The 8,541-nt window shown below is 44.2% G+C and overlaps 1 pseudogene; it reads right to left on the bottom strand.

The window, feature by feature from the left end:
• Positions 1-6,242, bottom strand: part of LOC108803474 — an 11,856-nt pseudogene extending 5,614 nt beyond the window's left edge.
• Positions 6,243-8,541: the final 2,299 nt, after the last annotated feature.

The following is an 8,541-nucleotide window of genomic DNA, read 5'->3' as shown; positions in this document are numbered from 1 at the left end:
GGGGGGGGGGGCTACCACTTAAAATCCGAACCTGGATTATTAGTTTATAATTTGATACATTTCATATTACATTTGGGGTTCTACAATATATACCAATAGCCTTAAGTTCTGTCCCCATTGAGGAAGTAACATTTCCCTTTAATAAGCATGTTAGAGAAACCTCTGACATTAATACACAAGACCCATGTACAGATCCCTCAGTAAACCCCAATGTTACAGGAAAGCAGCAAGAAAGTACATTATGGCATCTATACATAAAAGAGACCAGATTAAAATGAGAATTGTTTTATTGTTCCACAGACAGCACATTGTGTGGCTTTTTCAGAGACTTCCCAATTGACACTGCACATACAAGGACAACAAGACTGAGACATCCGACGGCCACCAACACCCAGAGCTCCACAGGGGCAGACTCTTCCTTTGTCATTTGAAGTGCAACTTCGCTTTGTTTTGGCCCAGTGACAAGCAGAGGTCCCAGAGTGGTCACACTTTCTCCACCTTCTGTGTGGGGTTCTGTAGGAGAAAAACATTGGGGGGTTGAGAGACATTTACAGATCTCTGTACACTTCCATGCAATTAGGCGTTTAGTCAATTCAATTTTGGAGTATGCAAAAATTGAAACCCATTATACAGGTGAAACTCGAATAATTAGAATATCGTGCAAAAGTAATTGCAGTAAGTGCTGCAAAAGGGGCCCAAACCAAGTACTGAGTACATATGCATGCTTGTACTTTTCAGATGTCCAATATTGTTCTATGTACAATCTTTGTTTTATTGATTGCATGTAATATTCTACTTTTTTGAGGTTGTGGATTTGGGGTTCTTGGGGTTTTCATGAGCTGTAAGCCATAATCACCACAATGACAAATCACAGCTTGAATTATCTTGCTTTGCATGTAATGAGTCTATCCCATATATTAGTTTCACCTTTTAAGTTGCATTAGTGAAATAAATGAACTTTGCACGATATTCTAATTATTCGAGTTTCACCTGTAGACCTACAGTCACTCAACCAAGAGTTGAACACAATAGGAAGGGGAATGGTTATAACTTCCCAGGTTCTCATTGCCACAGACATTTAAGATCTCCACTCTTAGTGAGATTATGTGGCAATTGAGGAAGAGTTTCCATTGGGAGCACAAGGCAGCCATTGGGTTTTTAACTTTGCCCCCATATTGGTACACCTTGCCCCATCAGATGTGTTAATTTGTGGAGTCTTTATATCTATATCTAGAGATGGCCCACAGCCATACATTATTGTATAGAGTAGGTTAACTCACCATCCAAGGCTTCCCTCTTCCTAAATGCTCTCGGTCTTCCAAATCTGGTCCTTCCTCCTGTCATCAGATTAGGGTTGCTGCAGGTGCCTGTTGTCTGACAACACTGGCAGATATTGCTGGGGCCCTCAACTGCAGACCAGCTAGAGAAGACAGACAAATGTCAGTATCACAGCCTAGATTTTAAGAACAAAATTTACATTTTTGATAAAAGCAACACGCTGTAAAATGGATTAACATGAGTTCATTCCCAGCAGGTATAGTTCACTAGAGGTACAGTGACAAGTGCCTAATAGAGACAACTGAGGCTACATCCCTTTTATTCAGACATTCATTCAAGCACTCCAATCTGGAAGTGAATAGTGCTTTAAAGCCCAATTGACATTACTCTTCCTGCACATAAACTTCTACTCGACGAAAAAGTGATGCTCTAAGCAGTGCTCGTGTGACCTAATTTTTAGTGCCACCATCTCATTTTTGGCAAGATTAGGTGCTTGAGTGACAGGATACTAGGTGTCAGCACAGCTTATAATTTTAAGGTGGGAGTCCTGATCACCTATGTGGGAATTTGCAGCCAACACCAAGGTGTCCCTTTTGGGACCTAGGAGTAGAAGCAAGGCAACATACTCATAATGCATAATGCAGACTATGCTGGTACCTGAGGATCTCAGGTGTGACGGCTGTCTAGGAAGAAACATCTTCCCCAAGCAATGTAACCAGTGTACATGGTATAGGAAAGACCCTGGGAGACAGCAGTGACTGCCTGTGCACCATTACACTTATCAATATTTCCAGCTGCTTACACCATTAGCTTTAGGAGAGCATCATGTTATCGGATCACAAAGTCATTGTTCAAGGCATTGGTTGCTAGGTCCAGTTCTTATGCAGAAGGTTCCTCCATTACATATTTGAGGTCTAGATGCAGTGGCTATGGTACAGCAACCAATGGACAGACTACCATTTTAATACATTCTCACCCATTTGTGGCTTTGCTATAGGAACAGGCCTTGTTCATAGAATCCGGGACCTGGGTGGCTGCAGCAGCTCTCAGGTAACAGGTTACGTAGATCTGAAGGGAAAGATTTTAATAGGTTATCAGTTCTTACAAGGCATCCCATCTGTTTCAACCAATTCAAATCCTCACCAGAGAGACATCATTTCCTAGGAATCGGAAGACATCTACTGTGAACCGTAGGTTGTCTGGTTTGACCCTTGGAGCCACGAAGGCTGCAGAGGAGTCCTCTTGCATTCCATCTACCAGACACCTGTAGAAGATGGTCAGTTAGAAAGTGGGGTCATTAGCCCAAGCCCCCCCTTCCCAACTGGGTTCATTAGAGCAATGACCCTTTCCCCAGCTATTAGAGCATACCCATTGTCTGTAATGATGTCATAATTAGGAGAAGAGCTGGCATCAGGAGATATGGTGGCCACACATCGGTCAATAAACAGGATCAGGTCAATATGGTTCTGAGTGTCCACAGAGGCCTCTATGTAGAGAATATCTCCCAAATGAAAGACTGAAGAACTTCTAGGGCCACTCCAGTCCTCTGCAAATATAACGAAAAATTAATAAATCCCAGCTGCCTCCCATTAACCCTCTTCTATCTTCCTCATGCAACTCACCAGCCATCAAGCGCAAAGAAAAGGACAGCCTCTCTTCTGAGGACACAGTGGTGCTGAATGGAAGCCATGTTGGCTTAATGGCCTTGCTGCTCACATTACCATGCCTATACAGAGAACAGGCATGTTAGTAACGAGTCATACACTAGAATCATGGAATTTCACAGATCTATATTGCATTTTAAAGTAAAGTACCATCTTCAAGGGAAAATTGTTTCAGTATGGTAGCTCCCATTGTTTACTTTGTTGCAAGCCTGATCAGAACTATATTTTCCAGCAGTTGACATGAAGCTAGCATGACTGATGCCAGTCTACATTGGCTCCATTCTTGTTGCCTGACAAGGACTCAGAAAATACCTGAAGCCTGTACCTCTAAAATTTGAGAAAGCATAGAACATACAATATTTTCCCCAGGGTGGTTTTAAGACTAGTATTGCCAGCATGATAATCCCTGCACTACCAAAAGGCCATTGAAGAGATATTCCAGATGTTAGAGATAGGTCCCACTCTTGTCCATGAGGCAGTCTAAAGTCATAAAGAGACTAATCGGAAACCCACCATTGTCAATGTTAATCCTAGTTTTAGCCACGAACAGATATTGTTTATCACTGCGGCAGAAAAGCTAGGTTGTAGGTACATGCCACAAGTCGATAGATTGAGTCAATAGTTAAAGCATACCCAAGCCAAAAACTTTACGGCCATTTAATGCCAAAAAAAAAAAAAATGGGCCAAGCACATCTGGATTGGGGTGCACTGCCCGCAAAAGTTTTAGGAAGCCCCTCATTCAGAATGTAGGGCACTGCGACAACCCAAATTTTGAAGTTTTGGAATAGGACAGATGGCAAAAAAAACCTGACTGCGGTTTTAACTCTCACCTATTCTTTGCAAATGTTTAGCTTAAGCTATTGACTAGGAAGGATGCAATGCGGTCCTAGTGTAGACTCACCGATAGTAGTAGCACATTATGGGGACCACAGCTGGGTTGGTTCTGACAATTGAAATGGAGGAGGTTGGGCTGTAGGTCAGGCTGGTGGTGTAGACCACCCAATCTTGAGACATCTGTGCACAGAAAAGTAGAATGTTACATTGATTTGGCAGCTCTACACATGACATGTGACACAGCCATTGTTAACCTATTTCCAAAGACTAATCAGATATCATGCCAATAAGGATTTAGCAAGTATATGCACCTTTCACAAGCTTCAGGTCAGTGACTCCACTAGACAACCTGAAATTAGATTTGGAGATCTCATATCTTATTACAGGTTCTCTATTACATTTTTCTAAAAAAATACTTTTTTTAAAATAAAGTTTTTTTTAAATACTTCCTTTCAGCATTTTGCCTTCATATTGTTTTATTTAACTTGTAATGTACCTCTAAACTTGGTAAGGAATAGCCACTAAGTACCAGTTTCCTAGCACAGACCCCCTTCAGCCTTACATGTCACAGCCCTCTCCTGGGAGTGTCACCATCCCTTCCTACATAACATTTGATGTGGCTGCTGGGGGAGGTGAAAAGGGGAATGCTATGGATTGTAGCTTCAAGTCAGCAGGGGCAGCCGACATATCCAAGTTGGCAGCACCCAGCAGCGGTCTACGGGATTTTGGATGTCTATACAAAAGAGAAGCTTCTACAGGTAAACATGCCAAAGAGGTTAAGTGCACATAGATCTTATGCTGAAGTCAGGCGACAGGGTCTCATTAAGACAGCTACCAATGGGGGAAGACAAGACAAACACCCACATGTCTGAAAGCCAAGTTTCCCCAAGTAAGGCACCATACTAAAATCTAGCAAAATATTTCCCTGAGGTACTATTTCTCCCCACACTGCTGACCACTTTAACCGTGCTCACAGTACCCTCTTCATCCAACACTCTGGTGGTTGCCATGTTTAAAGACCTTCTGCTTTCTTGTCCCACCCAACCTGGATTGCCAATCTTTGCTCTACAAGAGCTATAGTGCCCAAAGATCAGCAGTGCAGGTAACCACTGTGGCCAGTTAGGATCAGGGCTGCTTAATACAATGACAGCAGTTTAGAGCATTCCTGTAATAGGAGCCATTAACAGCCACAGCTAGCTGCCTAGATCTACATTACAAGATTTCATGTTTAAATGAAGCACTAACAAGAGAATCAACTCTTATAGAAAGTCTGTGGGTGGGTCAGCCCCTATAATAGAGTGAATGCTGAGGGACTTCAGTGACCTGAGCAGAAAACAGAACAGCCAGCCTGTTATTAACCCATGTGAAGACACTAGCCCCTTTAGATCAGGTGAAGCTGTCAAGTTATAAATTAGAGGTTGAGTATTTCTTTATACTAGGTAAAGCACAGTGGGCAGGGTCTTCACCTCAAGTAACCAATGGCCAAAACAAGCACGCAGCAAGGGAAGACAATGTACCTGCTTGTTTAAAAGGGAGTCAGCACTCCTATTAAGACCTATGGAACAGGAGTTAGAGAGTGCTTTAAAAAAAAAAAAAAAAAAAAGGATGCTGGAAGTATACTGTACAATGCTTTCAAAAGCTGAAACCTGTGTGCAATGCTTCAAAAGCAATATTGTGGTTTCATACATGTCCCCTTATGGTCAGGGAAGTAGAAACATTATCCCCATTTGTAGCCCCCTGATATATATATTCAGAGAACCAGGGCAAAATTCAGGAACAAGGCAGTGGGCAAACATGGAGAGTCAGGTCTGGGCTCATCTAAGTGATCAGATACAGTCCACATCCTACAAAACTGCTGTAGGCCATAAAAAACAGATTTCAGTTTACTAAACCCAAGAAAACAGGCAGAAAAGATACTTTGATATATATATAATAAATAAAGTTACGCTCTAGTTGTTGCTATAGGTGTCACTGAAGTTACTGGAACACATACAAAACAACGTGAAGGGAAGGATTTGGAGTGCAAATATTAAAGAAAATTACCTGTGCAGTGTTGCCACAGTCCTGGAGGCCAATCTGGAAGATGACCATGTTGTCAGTACTTTGGGTGCTTGGCTTGCATTGTTGGGCTCCCAGGCTCAGATCAGAAGGTTTTACTAGCTTTCCATTCCCATACAAATCCCTCGACACTGACATCCATGGTGTCCTCTCCACACTGGACACTGATAGGGGAACTTCCTGTCTGTAGTTGCTGTCGGAGCATCCCTGGACGTCCAGCAGATGAACCCCACTGAGCCCCAGCTCTGGAAGCCCCAAACCCAAGAACAGGCTCATTACTGCCCCGATAAAGCTCTCTAGAACCCCATCTAGAAGGAGCCTGGGCAGGTACAGCCCGCTGGTAGCTCCTCCACCAATCTGACTGGCGACTCTGTCTAGATAAGACATCATCTCCAGCACAGCCAAAACCTGGCCCATAAACAAGAGCAAGCAGCAAGAGCCAACTACAGCAACTCCTCATCCTTAAGCCCACCATGTCTGCAAGAAGAACTGCAATAGGAGTGAGTTAGAGAGAGTTACCATTTATACCCCTCCCAGCAGCCACTAATACCCCAGCTGGGGCAGATCATTACCACACTCAGTTGGCTGGCTCATTCAGCATTAGGGGTAAGATACATGGTTGATTTGAATCTGTTGCTGCTGAGAGATTTAACCACTTGCTGGCATTCACCTCACTGGAGCTACACAGGGGAATTTTATTAGCTCAATCCTGTTACTAAACCGATCATTTCAATGGGGGGCCTTAATGCAACAAACATTAACATGCAAACGTCCCCTGTGTAGCTCTAGTCCAGGGGTCTCCAAACTTTTCAGTACAAGGGCCACATTGTATATTTTACAACTACTCAATGCATAGCCCTCCCTTGTATCTAGGAATGTCCAGCAGAGCACCCCCACATACACTCCCAGCCAGCTGGGGGTCACTGTGGACCACATAATATCTTGTAGCATGCAACATGTGGCCCACGGGTCATAGTTTGGAGAAACCTGCTCTAGTCTTAGGACTCATTTACACTGTTTTGCGCCTGTTTCAGAGCCTTTTGCAACAATGTGTTATATGCGTTATGGTGCGCACACCCAATGATGTCCATAAATGAACTCAACATGAAACACCTATGTTGCAAAGAAAATTGCCATGTGTCTTCTGGTCCATTGAAAATGTATTCAGACCATGCAATGGGCGTCATCATGCCAAATAATGCGTGCCGACTAATGTTGGAGGACTCAGGCGAACTGGGAAGTTGCACCAAACCATTGCACATCCTTAGTATCAACACATGCAACATGTGAATAGGCCCTTTGCATTACCATTAATTTCCATGGACCCCAGGACGCACACTGATCCAGTAACATACATGCTGTGCTCTCTGAATGAGCTATATCACTGGGAGCCACTTAGATCTTGCTTTGCTGTAATGTCTTATTTATTATTACTTAAAGTCAGTCCATCCTAAAGTGAAGTTTTGTGTGTCCACAACCATCTTTGTGTGTTCTCAGCTCCTCCTGTCACATTCTAGGTAATTTAAGAAAGATTAAATTCCAGCAAGGAGGTGAGAACCTCATATAATGGGCACAGCAGATGTACAGACCCAGGAACTAAGCTCAGGGATGGCAAGAACCTCTTATAATGGGCACAGCGGGTGTAAAGTCCCAGAAACTCAGTTTTGGGATGGTGGGAACCTCTTATAATGAGCAGTCGGTGTACAGACCCAGGAACTCAACTCAGGGATAGTCGAAAACCAATCATAATGGACACAGCAGGTGTGTGCAGACCCAGGAACCCAGATCAGGGATGGTGGGAAACCCTCATAATGGGCACAGCAGGTGTACAGACCCAGGAACTTTGCACAGGGATGGTGGGAACCCTTCATAATAGGCACAGCAGGTGCTCAGACCCTAACATTCAGTACAGGGATGGTGGGAGACCCTAATAGCCATTGCAGATGTGCAAAGCTGGAAACAGCACAGAAATGGTGGGAGTCCCTCATAATAGGCAGAGTGGGTGTGTAGACCCAGGAATTCAATACAGGGATGGTGGGAGCCCCTCATAATGGGCACAGGAGGTGTGCAGAGCCGAGAACTTCTCCTGAGTTAGAAATCCTCCTGGTTTAGTGTAATGTTGTCAGCAATTCGCACTGAACACCATGTTGAAATCTTCTGCTGGCAAGTTACCGGAAGTGATGTTTTGGAAGTAAATTTTGCCTTCAACATGCTACTGACATTTACATTAAAATCTTTCCATTACACACATTATATTAGGCCTAGTGATGTCACTGGGTCTCTGCAATGCAGGCAGATCATGGTGGGGGGTGGGCAGGGTGCCGTATATAGCTTCCTGAAACCATTACCCTTCGCTAAGAACCCTGATGCAAATTGCCAACTTGAAGGGCAGACTTGCCCACAGTTGGATTTCACTGGAGGAAAGTACTGAGATTCTGGAGCATTGTATGAAGAGAACACACAGGTTGATGCATTTATAGTTTCCTGTCCTAGGATAACACCAGTGGCAGAACTACCACCGGTGCGACCGCATCGGGGCCTGAGCCTACAGGGGGGCCCAGTATTCATTCAAACACAGCCCCGGGGCAGAGATGGGGGGGGCCGTCTGTGTCCGGCCGCCGGTTAACATCGGATCGGTATGCGGCGGGCCCCCCCATCTCTGCGCCGGGAGTGTCCATTGATCACATTGGTATCCGGCGGCTGGCAG

Source organism: Nanorana parkeri, unplaced genomic scaffold (genome assembly GCF_000935625.1).
Source record: "Nanorana parkeri isolate BGI_ZX_2015 unplaced genomic scaffold, ASM93562v1 scaffold3784, whole genome shotgun sequence".
In the NCBI taxonomy this organism is placed as follows: Eukaryota; Metazoa; Chordata; class Amphibia; order Anura; family Dicroglossidae; genus Nanorana; species Nanorana parkeri.
The sequence above is the reverse complement of the archived record's forward strand: the minus strand, read 5'-3'. Positions and strand labels throughout refer to the sequence as shown.